General features: G+C 44.7%; 1 pseudogene; it reads left to right on the top strand.

Moving 5' to 3' along the window:
* The first annotated feature begins 3579 nt into the window (after positions 1-3579).
* LOC116900933 lies at positions 3580-14787 on the top strand (annotated as a pseudogene).
* The last annotated feature ends 2041 nt before the right edge of the window (positions 14788-16828 follow it).

The raw sequence follows: 16828 nt of genomic DNA, 5'->3' as shown, positions 1-16828 counted from the left end.
TGAGGGACACTGAGACTTAGAGAGGCAAAAGGATTTTCTCCAGGCCGCATGACCAGTTAGCAGCAGAATGATTTTCTCTCTACAACTTGATCCCACTTCAAACCTAAGGATAATGGATGCTCCTGGGCACACACACTTCTCCCCGCTCTCCACAACAGGGATGATGTTTGTCACCATTCTGTGCACGAGACAAGCTAAAAAGGCACCCAGTGGGCAGAACTTGAGAAAAGGTGATCAGAGTCATAGGAAAAGGGAAGAAACCTTTGTTGACACTTTTACTGTGATACAGAGTAGGTCAGGACTCAGCATATCTTTTGTATAAAGGGCCACACAGTAAATAGCTCGCACTCTGTATGACGTGGCCACCACTCAGCTGTCCTCGCAATAAAGCAGCCATAGGCAATAAACACTCAGTCACTGCTGCATTCAATATAACTTTATTATGGACACTGAAGTTTGAATTACACAAGATTATACTTTCTATATTGCAAACTATTGCTCTTGTCCTGATTTTTTTCCAGCCATTTAAAAATATAAAATCTAGGAAAGGGGATGTCTAAACATTTATCTAATATGCCTCAGGCCCTGGGCTTGATCCCTAGAAACACACACACACACACACACACACACACACACACACACACACACAGAGAGAGAGAGAGAGAGAGAGAGAGAGAGAGAGAGAGAGAGAGAGAGAGAGAGAGAGTATAGCGTGTGGAATCTACAAAGAAGCAGCAAGAGGGCTTCAGGTCACCAATACTGTTAAAGAGGTTTAGATCCATTGACGTTCTATCAGAATCCCTAAGACTCACTTTACATGCAGGGCTATGGAGGTTCAAGTGTTGTCACTGGCCTGAGAACACAGCTTACTGAGAAGAGGAGCTAAGATTTAAGTCCTCTGCCTACCTGCCCCATGATGCTCTTGGATCTAGGTACACTAGTTCCCTCTGTAGCTGTGTGGGAGAAGGGAAGCTGCTCCAATGGACAGGCCCCTTCTGATGTGACATGGTGTCTCTGTAGGCAGGTCTATAGGGAACAGCATCTATTCCCCAGGATTCCTAGCTCCAGGAAATAATAGATCCCAGATGGAGTCTGAGGCAGGCATCCCTGCAGGAAAGACTTGGTCTGTGGCTTGGGGAGATAGTCCTGCCTAAACAAACTTCTGGTCTCCATGGCAATCTGGCAAGATCCACCATTCCTCAGTGCGTTCTTCAGCTTCTATTACTGTCTCACAAACCCAGGGCAGTCAACTTAGGGAGAGGAAAGGTTGATTTTGGATTATGGTTTTGGAGATTCTACTTGGTGATTGGTTCTGGGTTTATTGTTGCTTTTAGGCTTTTGGAGAACAGGTGGCTGAAAACACCATCAAGAGAGTACATTGTTAAGCAAAACTGTTCCGTTCATGGTGGGGGCACACACACACACACAGAGAGAGAGAGAGAGAGAGAGAGAGAGAGAGAGAGAGAGAGAGAGAGAGAGAGAGAAGCAGCAGCAGCAACAACAGAAACAAAAACAAAAGCAAAGCAAAGCAAAACAAACAAACAAAAACCAAGCAAACAAAAAAGCCAAGCAGCAGTGTCATTACTCCACCAAGGCCATGCCCTCAACAAGTTAAAGACCTCCTAAAAGAGCCCACCTCCCCATAGTGTCAAGCTGAAGACTGGAACTTTACAAAGGGAACTTTGAGGAACATTGAAGACCCAAAATCTAGCATCTCACCTTTGGTCAGCAAGGAGCAGAAGGCTCCTACAGAGGAGTAGCCTCCATGGGCTAGGCAGAAAGGTTAGGGCCAGTCTTGAGGCTCTTGGCATTGTATTGGGCAAGTGGTGAGGAAATATGAATAAGGCGTGTGTGTGTGTGTGTGTGTGTGTGTGTGTGTGTGTGTGTGTTTTTGAGAGAGAGAGAGAGAGATCACATTTGGCCATTAAGTTTCTTGATGGCACAGCTGGGGACTTGGAGAGGTTTCACTCCCTCTTCCCATCTCCTGACTCTCAAACCTCAGCCTTGGCTTCTGCCCCCAACTCATCACTCTCAGCTGAGCAGGTGTTGATACCGGGGCCTGGGATGCAACCTTTTCCTGCCCTGGAGGACACTATAGACCAAGGAGTGCTCCAGACTGGAACTACAGCTCCCAGGCTTCGGCAAAATTAATGTGGCTTCCTGCTCTCAGGTCTGAGCTTGTTCACTCTGCACTGGAAAGGAAAACACTCCCACGTCCTGCAATGGGCACTAGGTCATGCAAGCTGCAGCAAGCCAAGCCCGTCTTAGTGGCTGAGAGGGTGACAATGGACCCAGGCGTGCTTGCCTACTTATTATGTATTCTTTTAAAATTGTTTCCAATCAGGCGGTCTCGAAGTGGAAAATAAATGTAAGAAAGGGTGAGGGGAAGGCTTCTCATAATCCTGCCTTCTAGTAGCAAATGTTATTCCTTCTGTCTCTTTTTTTCTATGCACTCTTTATCCAAGTGATGCCTCAGGATGACTTCTACCTGGGGCGTTTGCTTCTCTTTTCACACTTGGACTCACATCTTTCTACATCAGTGCACATTTTTGCTTGACCATCCTTTTATCCAGCTGGTTTCTGGCAGGCCCTCTGTCAAGGGTGTACAGCACTGGAAAATTTCCGCCGTGTTCTAGGCTCCCAGGCTTCAGGTAGATCACATAGTAGTTCCACACTAGTGAGACTTTTGTGGTGGGCTCTGCTTTTGCCAAATGCAACAGCCCCAGGCTCACTGTCTACAATAAGATATCCCTGCCCAGCCCTTCCTGACTCATGTACTATCCTTACCTAGTCATCTCATCCCTCAGGGCCTCAGTTTCTTTACCTGTGAAATGGAATGTTTTGATTAAAGTCTTTGCCAGCTCCATGCTCCATGACTAAGCACCTGCAAACTCACAGGCAGATTCTAGGAGCAGGTAAGAGTCTTGACGGCTGAGGGGAGTCTGTGATTCCAGGTGAACGATGGTATATATCTTGATGTGGAAATTTGAACACCACCTTGGCAGTCAGCACCTCATGCAAGCTGTGGGTCCCTGGGCTCTGCAGATGGCTAAGCTGTCTCCAGCTTCCTGTCCCCCTAACTGAGAGAGGGAGGTGGCTGTTTCAGTGCAAGCCCTGAGCTCAGTGACCTTCTGCTTCTCAGTCATGGTATTAATAGTCAGAACCAGTGGCTAACAGCTGCGGGTTTCAGCCTTAGATACAGAACACATGACTAACGGGTACCTAGGAAACTAGGGCCTGGAGTGGGTTGGTGGGAAGGTAGAGGGGAGTTGATTCGGGCTCTGGGAAAGTCCTGAGGAAAACTTTCTTCTCTGCCTCCCTTTTTCTTTTCTCCTTTGCTTCAGGGACAGCAGCAGGCTGTGGTCAAGGTGCTTTGAACGGCCCATTGTGAGGCTAAGGCAGCTGCTGCTAGAGGCCTCAGGGAGGGAGGAGTGCCAAAAGCATGAACAGCAGATGTCTGTCCCGGAGCTGGGTGGCTAGCCTTACTTTCTCCTGTGAAGACAGGGATACTAGCAGCGACAGCAAGAGCAGAAAAGCCACCAGGCTACCGGGCCACCAGCACTCAAGCCACACTAGACAATGAGCCAGATCCTGACATGGTCTCCTGGAAAGAGCTCAGAAAGTGGCATCAATATCGTGTCACAGATAAGGGAACTGAAGCTCCAGTGGGAGAAGCTACTTGTTCAAAATTCTCCACCCAAGGAGCTGCAGGACTACAACAAGGGCTGGGCACCAAGGAGCTTCAGGGCTATGTCTGAGCTTGAGCTCGCTCTCGTGAGCAAGCTCCTTGAATCGCTGCTTCTCAGTCTCTCAGGAGTGGAGAGTCTCTCACTGCAGCAGCACTGTCCTCTTACACATAAATAATCCCAGCAGCTCTGGCTGTCCCCAGGCATCTATGTGCTCAAGGACCCTTCTCAGTAACAACACAGGCAAAATGTTGACCTGGTCCCCAAAACAGAAACTTAATATTTCAGGGATGAGACAAATGACACAGATCCTGTGGGCTTGGCATGCATTAATTATGGCCTCTAGGAAAGGCCCCACCTCTGCCATTTACCAGTTGTATGGCTCTGGTACCCGTGTCTCATTCCTCATTTCAACAAAAATAATGCTATCTCTTTCATAGAGCAACTTTTAAAGGTTGAAGAGCTAGTTAAAGGTTAAAATGCTATTGCACAGTATATGCCTAGTCATTTTGGCAACTATTTTGAAATCTGGTCAATGAGGCACTGGCCAAATGGCTTGAATTTTATTCTATTTTCTCTAGTAACCAGTTGTATGACTTCAAATGGCTTCCTTTTCTGATTCTATTCCCAAAATGAGAACAGTGTTGTGGTAAGGAGTAAATAAAATGATATAACAAAAACCTACTGTGTTCCTCATCTCCATTACCATATTAACTGTGAGAATGGTGGAGCATCTTTACATGTTTGTTGGCCTAATGCGATTCACTTTTAAAAAAATCTGTCTGTGTCGCTCTCTGTCTGTCTATCTCTGTCCCCGTTCCCCGTTCAGCGCTGTCTCTCATAGATGTGTGTGTGTGTGTGTGTGTGTGTGTGTGTGTGTTTGTGTGTGTGTATGAAGGGCAAAGATTGATGTCCAATGTCTTCCTCGATCACTCTTCACCTTACTCTTCTGGAGACAAGGTCTCTCAGTGATCCTGGACCCCTTTGACTAGGCTGACTGACCCAGAATCTGCCCTTCTCCAACCCTTGAGTTCTTGGTTTACAGATACATAGCACCAGCCCCTGAGTTCTATGTGGCAGTTAGGGGGTCCAAACTTAGGTCCTCAGTGCAGTAAACCCTTTATGGGGAGGCTTCCAGTTTCCATGCAAGGATTTCTGCTTCAAGTCTGAAGTGCACCTTCTTTGGACCTGACAGGGCAAGCTCGCGTGCTGCCCATCATGTCCTTCAGGTGCATGGATGACACTATACTCTTTACACTCATTATCTCAGTCATGGAAGCATCATCCTTCACTGACCTCGTTTGTAGAAGGCAGGTGAGGAAACTGGAGTTCAGAGATCGGAAAACACAGAAAGAAGGACATCTTCCAGATCATGAGCTGTAAAATATGTGTTGTGGTAAATATTAAATGGCACATGTGCCAGGCAGTCACTTTCTCACTAGTTCCGGCTCCAACAGGCCATAGGAACTGGTGCTAATTTTACTAGCCCCCAAGTGCTCTCAGACCCGGGCAGTCTGTGAGCCATTCCTGTACAGTACCCTGCCATTCTGTTTTGCTTTCACTCACAGTTCCCTTGGTAGGATGTTACCACACCAGGCATACACATCCCAATTCTGTGGTGGGCTTGGTGTGTCCCACCACCGCACCTTCTCTTGAACTCAATTAAGTCGCCACATGAAAGAACACACCACACAATAACCTCTGATCCAATTGATAAGATATAATTTGCCCATCTAGACAGCACAAAATCCTGTATACACCCATCCCTTAAAAATATTCATAATAACCTGTATCTATGCACAGAGAAGAACCTTATCATCTGCCGCCATGTTCTCCCAGACACCCCTCCTCCTCTGCTTCTCTCTTTCCTTCTAAAACCTCTGTTCCTGCCTCCCTTCTCATCCAAGGACAGGCCCCATTTTATCTTGTCTGCCTTCACCTGCATAATGACATCAACCTACAAATATGTGCTTCGTGGTGTCCAACAGAAGTGACTGCTTTCCCACCTAGCATCGGCTTCCCTTTTCTCTCCTTCAGAGTCTTGGTTTTGTTAGAGCATCTGTCCTGTCCATCCTAACTCCTTGAGTGTGTCTGAGACAGCAATGATGGTTATACCCCTACTGAGAGACTGACTCTTGATACGTGTGTGTGTGTGTGTGTGTGTGTGTGTGTGTGTGTGTGTGTGTGTGTTACACAAGTACCAGTGTGTCCAGAAGTCATTCTCAGGTGTCATTCCTGGGGAAGCCATCAACCTTGTTCTTTGAAACAAAGTCTGCCATGGGATCTGGGGCTCTTATGCTTAGACCAGATGCCTGCCCAGAGAGCTGCAGGGCACTGTCTGTCTCTGCCTCTCCAGAGCTGGGACTCCAAGTTTGTGCCTCCCTACCTAGCTTTGGGAATTTGGCTCTTGTACCGACTTTATAGGCTGTGTAGTTGTAACTGTTCATCCACTATCCCCATCCTTATCAGCTGTCTGAGAGGATAATCTAAACGAGGCTCAAAGCTGCATGCATAAATATTTCTATTAAAGTTTCCCAGACCATCATAGCCCAAGGAAGCAACGTCAGTGTACATCCTCTGGGATCTATTTAAATGAATTATGCAATATTTAGTCCATAGGAGGCTAGATACAAATAAAAATGGTAATTATGAGATTTGCATTGAAAGCTAAGCAATGAAGAATAGAAATAAACTGAGTGATAACTCTTGCCTGTAATCTCGGGAGGCTGCGGCAGGAGGATTATTCCAACTAGTTTGAGAAATAGTGTGATACCTTGTCCTGGTTTTTGTTGTTGTTGTTGTTGTTGTTGTTGTTGTTTAGATTTGACACAAAGTAGGTCCCTCTGAGATGAGGGACCCTGGGCTTTCCATCATGGGCTGTATAAGAAAGCAAGCTGATTAAGCCATGAGGTGCAAGCCAGTAAGCAGCACTTCTTCGGCTTCTGATTCAGTTCCTGCCTGTGAGGTCCTGTCAGGAGTTCCTGGCCTGACAGCCTTTGATGGTGGGCTGTGACATGAAACTGTAAACTGAATAAACCCTTCCTTCCCCAACTTGCTTTCAGTCCTGGTGCTTTGTCACAGCAATGGAAATCCTAGCTAGGACGGACCTGCCTTGGAAAGACAAACACAGATTCCAAGCGAAGCAAACAAAAAGACTCTAAATAAAGATAAACAGGAAAGGAGACAATCTGTATACCTTGTGGCTACCAGGCAAAAGCATCTTCCCACATGTAATTGAAAACCAGAAGGAGGTTCACAAAAGCAAAGTTCTAACCTTTAACAGTAAGGGGATCTCTGATAAAGGTGGTTCATCCCACCAGAGGGATTCAGCATCCCAGAGGCATGAAGTTGTTCAGAAGAGAAGTAGAGGCATGCTGGAGGCACTGTGATCAGAAGCTGGTGTGTGTGTGTGTGTGTGTGTGTGTGTGTGTGTGTGTGTGTGTGTGCGCGCTCGCGCGCGCGCGCGCACACCCACATGTATATGTTTATGTTTGTAAATGTTTGTGTGTATATGTAGTTGTATATATGCGCATCTGTGGTTTTGTTCATGTTTGTGTGTATGTTTGTACATATATGTACATGTATGTTTATGTGTGTGTATACATACACATGCATGCCTATGTGTATACCAGTTATCTCAGTGGTGGAAGAAGGGAAACTGTGTTTGTGAGGGAGGCTAGTTATTCCTTGACACAGCTCATCCTCATCAGACATGCAGATCATCACCTGATTTTCAAGAAGTCTGAACTCTAGACAGCTTCTCTCTATCTCTCCCCCACTTTCCTCTTTTGGACTAGCTCACTTTTCAACTTGAATCAGACAGTGGAGCTCTGAGGACAGGTTCCCATAGCATGACAGAAAGGGAAATCTTGACCCTGATTCTGGATCACTTAGGTCCTGAAGTTTCCACAAGGATTTCTGGAGCTTGACCAGGTCATTGTCAGCATCCTGGAGGTGCAGGCAGAAACATGCAGGGGACAGGATGGAGAAAAGGCACAGACACACACCACAAACCCTTCTCTAGAGGAAATGAAATACAAGTGAGTAACGAACAGGATGAGAGGCAAATATGGAGGTGAGAAGGAGAGAACTTCTCGGATGACAGAAAAGGTGGCACAGTTACTTTGTCCTCCCCTGTCCGCCGTCCATAGGGGCTAGCATCACAATGTCAAGAGCGAGGCTTTTTGGTGAGATCACATTCAGTGGCTTTCCTTCTATGTGAGTGTGGGCCATCCACTTAACCTTTCTGATATTCTGATTCTTTAAGTGGCATTAGCCAATCCTCTAACACAGAATTAATGGAGATATCCTGAGAGAGCTCTTCTCTGGGTGTCTGGCTGATAGCATCCATAATGAACTCCGTGCTCTGTGTTACTTGAGGCCCTGTGAAACCACTCACCGTTTAGCCTGTCCCAGAATGTGAGGCATTACCAGCATTTAGTCTTAACCCTACCATTATTTCTTCCTGATCAGCATGGGCCAAGAGAAGCTTGCTTATTTTTCCCAAGGGAGTGGCGTGAAGGGGCTGTCCTAAGCCTGAACCAGAGCCACCCATCTAGTCAGCAGGCTGCATGTAGTGAGAATAGAGACACATCTGGGGCCTAAATGAGGCCACCAGGAGCTGACTCTGTGGGTGGGGAAAGAGAAAGGGACAAACCCAGGCTGATGAAGTAGCAGGCTGTGCAGCACGAGCCCAGATGCAGCAGAAAGGGCGAGTTTCAAGCCCCCCAAAATAGTCACACGCAGTCTGTAACTCATGGGAGGGGGTCGAAGTCCAGAGACAGGGCTGCAGGGGAAGTGAGAAGCTAAGGGATGGTGGTGAAAATCGGGGATGGGTGGGAAAAGGGGATACGATAGATTATTCTGATCATCATTTTGGCAGGATCCAGAAGTACCTTGGAAACAAATCTTTGGTCATTCTTTGAGGGAGTTTATAGTTTGGGTAAGTTGAGGTAGAAAGACTCACTCTAACTGTGGGTGATACCATTTCACGGGTCAGAGCCCCCGACAGAATAAGAACAAGAAACCATGCTGAGAGTTAACATTTATCTCTGACTACACATGTAAAGTGACCACTGGTCTGTGCTTTCACTCCTTGGTAACACACCGTCCCAGCCACAATGGGCTGAATACACAAACCGTAGGCCAGAGTGAACACTTTCTTCCTAAAGATGCTGTTGTCACCTGTGTTGTCATGATAACAAGAAAAGTAAGAAAGGGAGAAGAGATTGGGCATGTGACAGAGGAGCAATTTCTGGGAGAATGAGACCACTCCGGTTTTTTCCTGCCACCCACAGGTGCCCCATTGATTGGTGCTCAGTACAGGCGTTTTGGTGGTTTCTTCATGGGGTGAAGCAAAGGTATTTTGGGCTCATTTGTCTGAAAAGGTATAGGACCTCCCCTCCCCCATCCTGGGTGTTCCTGCTTTACAGCACTAGAGCAGAATAAAGTAAACTTTCTATTCCCAAACAAGGATAGGCAGGGAAAGGGCATAGCCTTCTAGAGCTGGAGACAGGATAGAAGCTGTTACTGAGAAGGCCTGGCTTGGGTATCATAACCGTGAAAGCCGATTTCGTTCTTATGTGGATTTTCCCTCCAATTTCTCCTAGTTCTTTTGTTCTCGTCACGGACAAGGAAAGATTAGCTAAACTTCCTGACCCATAGGCAGCAAGGACTCTGGTCTTCTTTAGGCACAGATGAAACACCAAGGTACCAGCTAACAAAAAATGACCAGCGGAATGCTCTCAGAAGGACAGCATAGGTAGTAGCCCTTTTCCATAATGGTCTATCTATGTTTATGTTACTTACATGAAACCTCTAGCTGAAAAAAATTAAAATAATAAGAATATACAAGATCAAAATGTATGATGTATGTATAAATTATCAAAGAATGAACTTTTCCATGAGTAAGAAGTAGAACGACCAATGATGTGATGATGAGATGGTGGTTATGTTATTTTAAGTAGCCTGTGTCTCATAGAGACACATCCTGAAATATTTACAGATTGAAAGATGTGATGTTTGTGAAGCATTTCAAAACAATCCAGCTGTGAGGAAGGAAACAAAAGACACTCACTGGTAAAACAGGCAAAATGTCCATCATCGTGAAGCTGGCAGGTGACACTCTGGAACTCATATAAATTTCTGTCTAACTGTGTAGTCATTGAACTTTTTCATACTTAGGTAGGAACTTTTATTTTCCATTCCCACCTTCCTTTGGTGTTCTCTTCCATTAAGCTTTCATTTATCTAAGGGAAAATTTCATCCATAATCTCACACTATCTTCTTTCAGTTTCCTGCTCACCTGCCCCTCCCACCTGTCCTCCTTTCCCTCCTTCCTTCTTCTCCTTTCAGAGATCAACCCCCAGCTTGTGGAAGGTTGTAGCTCTGACCAATGATATGTATATGGAAGTGATGGTCTCACCAACAGACATAGCTCATGGAAGCTTCACAAAGAGGAGTTCCATGTTCCTTTCCTTCTACCACAAGTGGAAATGACCCAGCAAACTTAGAAGTCATGTCGTAATTTGCAGAGACATCAGCAACCCAAGCTTACCTTCCCAGATACTCAGGAGTGGTGACAGGTTTAAGGTGACCCCAACATAAAATATCCATGCGCTAAAGCCATTGTACATTTTTAAATCAAACTTCATTGATACCAAAATTATATCCACCACACAAAAAGAGAAATCCATCTGGAAGCGAGATGAGAGATGGGACAGAGAAGTACATAGAAAGACACAAAAAGATTAAGTTTGGAGAAAGAATATGTCAGAAATACCCACTATTTTTGGACCCTGTTATAGTAGATTGAATATACACATTCTACATTGTGTTCTTTGACACTCACGAATGGGCTTAAAAAACTTTGTATAAGGAACTTAAGCTCAAATGCAGAGAGTAAACAGCCAAGGTCATTAAGTAAATGATGTTGGGAGTTAGTTGACATGTTGAGAATAATGCGTCTTAAGAGACTGTTAAGGGGACTTACTGAATGAGGATGGGGTGAGATCAGGAAAGGAGAAGGGGGAAGAAAGAGGATAGGGAGATGAAGGATGAGTAGTCAAACTATTCAGACATCAGAACCTAAGATCCATTCTCAGAATCATCATCCTTGGATGATGATTATTCTTCTTCTTCTTCTTCTTCTTCTTCTTCTTCTTCTTCTTCTTCTTCTTCTTCTTCTTCTTCTTCTTCTTCTTCTTCCTCTTCCTCTTCCTCTTCCTCTTCCTCTTCCTTCTTCTTCTTCTTCTCCTTCTCCTCCTCCTCCTCCTCCTTCTCCTCCTCCTTCCCCTTCCCCTTCTCCTTTCTCCTCCTCCTCCTCCTTCTTCTTCTTAAGTTGTGTGTGTGTGAGAGAGAAAGAGACACACACACAGACAGACAGACAGAGACAGACAGAGACAGAAACAGAGAGGTATAAATATGTGCATGTGTGTGTATGTGTGGTATGTGTGTATGTGAGATGTCTGTGTGTGTGAAGTATATGTATATGTATACATGTGTGTATGAGGTATTTATGTATGTAGTATGTTACCACATACCATGTATGTGTGTAGTGTGAACGTATATGTGTGCATGTGTGTAGTAATTTGTGTGAGATATGTATGTGTATGTGTGTTTGTATGTGTGAGGTATTTGTGTAAGTGTGTATGTGTGTGTGGAATGTGTATGTGTCTGTGTGTTTGTGTGTGTTACAAATACCACAGTACCTGTGGGGAGGTCAGAGGACAACTTACAGGAGACTGTCCTCTCCTTCCACCATTAGGGTCTGGGAGATTGAACCCAGGTTGTTATGCTTGGCGGCAAGCACCCTTACTCACTGAGCCATCTCCCTGGCCCTATACACAGTTTCTCATCTAGTACATTGCAAACCTGCCTTGAAATATTATTGGACTTTCCTAATGTGCCATAGTTTAGACCCTTGCTTGCCTTAGGTTCTTGACTACTTTATGCTAATGTGATGCTAATGATTTCCTAGTCTACATGTAAGTCACAATTGCCTTAGCAGGAATCATCTTTGGTCACACTGTTAAATCACTGAAATTTTATTGTTGCTATTGAGGCATTACCAAGGTCATTCTAATTAATACAATTTAATCCCCTCTCATGATCAGATTACTCATTGTGCTCAAGATTTAGCTCGTGATATTGTGCATGCCAGGTAACGGCTATACTACTGAGCTACCTGCCTAGCCCTTGTGTTACCATTTTTGCATCCTGCAAACCTAATGCACATAATTAATCCTCCAAGGGAACTTTTGCCCATTGTGTGGTAAAGTCTTGGTGTACTTCTTATAACTGTGACCTAAGAGGTCACCATGAACTTTTAGGTCTCATCCATTTAGTCTTTCCATTGCAACCATCATTGACTCCAAACCTCCCACCATGGCCTGCAAAACTGGGAAAGTTCATGTCCTAGTGTTTGTTTCCTCTGCTCCAGCCACATGAGCTTTGTCTGCCTCCAAACCAGCTACAACCCTCACAGCAAGCCTTTGCATTTGCAGTGAACTCGGACAAAATTTTCTCTCATCTCTATGCAAGTGTGGTCCAAGCATTACCTCTTCAGACCAACCTTACCCAGACAATGATTAGTTATCCTGGGCCCACTTCCTCAACAACAAAGAGAAACCAGCCTGTCTAGGAGCTGTTGGAACACAAGTGTCTAGAGCAGGGCCTGGAATACAGAGGTGACTTGCAAACACTCTTGACCTAATGAAGGTCCCTGGCATGCCAGCCTGGATCTCAGCCACTCCTGGAGGAGAGAAGGCAGGCTTCTTTCTTCTTTGTCTCTCAGTGCTTAGTCTGTGCACTGCACACAGATGCACCCTGGTTGGTGATGGGATCTGTCACATTCTTAGTTGATGATTGCAAAGCTCTATTTTCCTTCACATCATGGTGATTTTATCCCTGCCTTTTATCCTCTACCTTCTTATACAATCACAATCACACTCACCAGAGATATCTTTCTTCCTCTCTCCTCCCCCCTCCCTGCCCACATCCTTTCCTGATTGAGCTTAGTTCAACAAATCTCATTGTCGGCCATGCAGCAGCATCTAGATTCAGGCTTTTATGGTCAGGGAATGGTATCCAGTGATACAGGCTTTGGCCTGGCTTCTCCTAGTCCCAGAAACTCTTCTTTTTCCATAAGTATTGATGTTAAGCCACATTAAGACTTGTCTGGAGGCTCATGCCTCTGCATGGGAGCCCAGAAGTTCTACCCTTTGGGTGTTTCTAAGAGAAGCTGTTACTGTCTGCCAGGTGGAAGGCTTTGCCTTTGAAATAGATTATTAGGCATGTCCAGGCACAGAGAGGCTCTCTGACAAAGGTTTTGGAAGACAGACGATCTGCTACTCATTTGGATCAGCTTGCAACTGTAGGCAAATCACTCTGGAATCTAGTTTCTGTCACAGTATAGTGAGTCAATGAGATTTTGGGGTAGAATGTGACATTGTTAGAAGAGCGAGAGGGAGCCAAGTCACAAAAGGAACAAGAGAAGACCTAAGACATACAGTCAAATCCTGAAGTTCAGACCCAGCAATGGGCAGCTCTACAATGTCCTTTAACCTTTTTACCATTCTGTAGGTGGAGTGATAGTCTTCTATTCATTAAGTCTTTCTGGTTGTAAGCAACAGAAACTAATGTGGACTAACAGAGGCAGAATGAAAGGAATTAGTGATAAGGGTTTGGGTGCCCCACAGTAGTCAAGGAACCTGCAAAGTGTCAGAACTGAGGACATATTTTCTGCTTGTCCCCTACTCTCTGCCTTCTGTTTTCTCTGCTTCTCTATAAGCATGGGTGGAGGAATATACCTGTCCCACAGCCTTTAAGTTGTAATGTATGTTCAGCTACATTGTGTTTCTGAATTTCACAAACAGCTCTAACATGGCTGGACTTGGATCAGGCTGCCTCTGGGATCATTCGACCATGCTCATGGAAAATAGGGAGTCACAACATAAAATTATAGAGTCGGGAATTATTTTCAGGATCAGAGAAGGAACTGTGTCTTGTTGATTGAACAACAGTAACAACAGCAACAAAAAGAAAAAAGAAACCAAAGAATATCCTGCAAGGAGTGCAGGAACTGACTAAACACTCAGGCATAAGAAAGGGAAGGGTGTTCATGTCTAGTCTGAGCACACAGCTATCTTGCGATGATTCAACAGGGGAAAAGATAGCACTCCCCAACTTCAGATTGTCTGATGAGCAGTCAACGTCTGAGTCTCTGCTATTCAATAAGCCTTTCTCATTTTAAGAAAACTGTGAGAATCACCATGTGCCACTCTCTGTCTAACACCAGTCTACCTCCCGATGTGACATTTTCTAATTAAAATTTCCCTCCCCCAACTCCTCCCTGCCTCCCCACTGACCCAACTCCATGCCTTTATTTCTCTTTAGATCTCTCTTTAGAAAACAAACAGGCACTCTTTCCAGCCAGCGCCGAGCGATTGGCATCTCTCAGGACTTGCACAAGCGCCGCAAGACTGGAGGTAAGAGAAAACCCTACCACAAGAAGCAGAAGTACGAGCTGGGAAGGCCGGCCGCCAACACTAAGATTGGCCCTCGCTGCATACACACAGTCCGAGTTCGAGTTCGAGGAGGCAATAAGAAGTACCGTGCTCTGAGATTGGATGTGGGAATTTTTCCTGGGGTTCTGAGTGTTGTACTCGCAAAACAAGGATCATTGACGTTGTCTACAATGCATCCAATAACGAGCTCGTCCGCACCAAGACCCTGGTGAAGAACTGCATTGTGCTTATTGACAGCACACCTTACCAACAATGATATGAGTCCCACTATGCACTGCCCCTGGGCCGCAAGAAGGGGACCGAGCTGACTCCTGAGGAGGAAGAGATTTTAAACAAAAAACAATCAAAGAAAATTCAAAAGAAATATGATGAAAGGAAAAAGAATGCCAAAATCAGCAATCTTCTGGAGGAGCAGTTCCAGCAGGGCAAGCTTCTCACCTGTATTGCCTCAAGACCAGGCCAGTGTGGCAGAGCAGATGGCTATGTGCTCGAAGGCAAGGAGCTGGAGTTTTATCTGCGGAAGATCAAAGCCCGGAAAGGCAAATAAACTGTCATAGCTCGTGGAAAAAAAAAGAAAACAAACAGGCAAACAAAACAACAAACAAAGCATAATAAGGAAAGAGAGAGAGAGAGAGAGAGAGAGAGAGAGAGAGAGAGAGAGAGAGGAGAGAACATGAAGCAATATGAGACAAAATTATACAGCAACCATTGAGCTAGTTTTGTTTTGGCCATCTACTGCTGGGCATGGGGCTTGGCCTTCAGAGAGGGTTATATATCTAGTGAGACTCCACTACAGCTTTTATCTTTCTTAAATGAAACTGAGTAGAATAAAGGTAAAGTGAATACTAATCTGGACTCCATTGGTGTAGTGGTTTTCCCAGATCAATAATTAGGAAGAAACAAAATATTTCTGTCTTTATATTTCTTAATGATGGGAAATGTTGTTAAGTAAAATAAAGGTGTGGTTTTGAATTAGTTACCTGCCCTTCCAAGATTCAAGGAATTTTGTTTGTTTAAATCTGTAAAGTGATAATTAGCTGTCAATAGGGTTTCTGTGACAACAAGACAGCATTGGATTGGCTGTGGTAAGACTAACTTTTACAAGCCTGACAATACGGGAGTTTATGGAGACAGAAAGTGGTGGTGATGATAGCAGTGATAGCGGCCGTGATGTTGTCCATGACAGTAATGACAATGTATATGGTGGTTGCGATGTTAGCTTTGTCAACTTGATACAACCTCGAACGACCTGAGAAGAGTCTCGATTAGGGGTTGTCTATGTGGATTTGCTCTATAGCATGTCTATAAAGGATTGTCTTAATAACTCAGTTGATATGAGAAAGACCCAGCCCACTGTGAGTGACACCATTCCCTAGTCAGGGAGCACTGAACTTTGTAAGAGTGGAGAAATCAAGCGAAGCAAGAGCATGCAAGCAAGAAGGCAAATGATCATGTGCTCATTCATTTCCCTCTGCTCTCGTCTGTGGATATGACGCAACTTGCTGTTTGAAGTTTCTACCTTCTCCATAGTGATGGACTATGACTCAGAAGTGTAAGTGGAAATGAGTCCCTTCCTCCCCCAGTTGCTTTTTATCAGGGTATTTTATCACAGCGACAGAGACAAAAGTAGGTCAGTGGTAATGATGATAGGGATAGTCATGATGGGAATGATGCTGATGATAGGACTGGTGCTGGTAGGGCTGCTGGTGGTGGTGGAGGAGGAATTGTTATGGCTAATTATTTAAAAACCCAGAGTGTAAAATGTGCCCACTCTTTAGTAGCTGTACAATACATGCATGAATGAATGAATGAATTAAAAGAATAAACAATTCAAATTCTATACTCAAACATTCCCATTTCTAAGTTTGTTACTAAGCAGCTTTGGGGTTGGGTACTATTTTCTTAGTCCCAAACGTTCTATGTGAAAGCCACTTGGTGACTGATATGGCCAATTTAGAATCTAGGTTCCTCTATCCCCGTAGCATTCTCAGAGTACTATAGTTACAGCAACTACTTAATTTGTCATAATTTGAAAGTTTTATTAATCCTAAAGGCCCAGCTCTGTGATCACTTCTAGCTGAATAATAGCCACTCAAAGTTATTTATTTATCATAAAGTTTCACTCATTCCTAGCTACCGGCTTTTTCGACTCCACTAATGATTATTTCATGAGAGTTTCTCGCTATTGCTCATTTGCATGTGTAGAACTCAGCTTGTGACTGTGAACTAAGAATGAATTCCATCGAGAGTTCAATATTAACCGGAATAGTACTTTTACCTTTACCTTGGCTGATCAATTCTTATCTCTGAAATGGTGTTCCATGTTTGTACCATTCCACGATCCATCTCTGGGTCTCCCAGCCTTGCCCTTCATACTTCATTCACATTTGGTCTAGCGTTTTATTTTTCTTTGCTTAAGAAGAGGAGCTCTATGATCACTCATCAGAAGCCATCAGGCTCTGGCGTTTCTGTCAGAGCGTCTCATCTGTGTGATGTGAACAGGCTCCTCGGTAGGCTGCTGAACTGGCCACTTTACAGAGCGCGCTGCCTGAATTGTTCAGCAGCCCTCAAGTTGCCTGGATCTACCTATGAGCTCATGTAGCTTCTGAAACACCC

This window comes from Rattus rattus, chromosome 5 (genome assembly GCF_011064425.1).
Source record: "Rattus rattus isolate New Zealand chromosome 5, Rrattus_CSIRO_v1, whole genome shotgun sequence".
NCBI lineage: Eukaryota > Metazoa > Chordata > Mammalia > Rodentia > Muridae > Rattus > Rattus rattus.
This window is presented reverse-complemented; position numbering and strand designations above follow the sequence as displayed.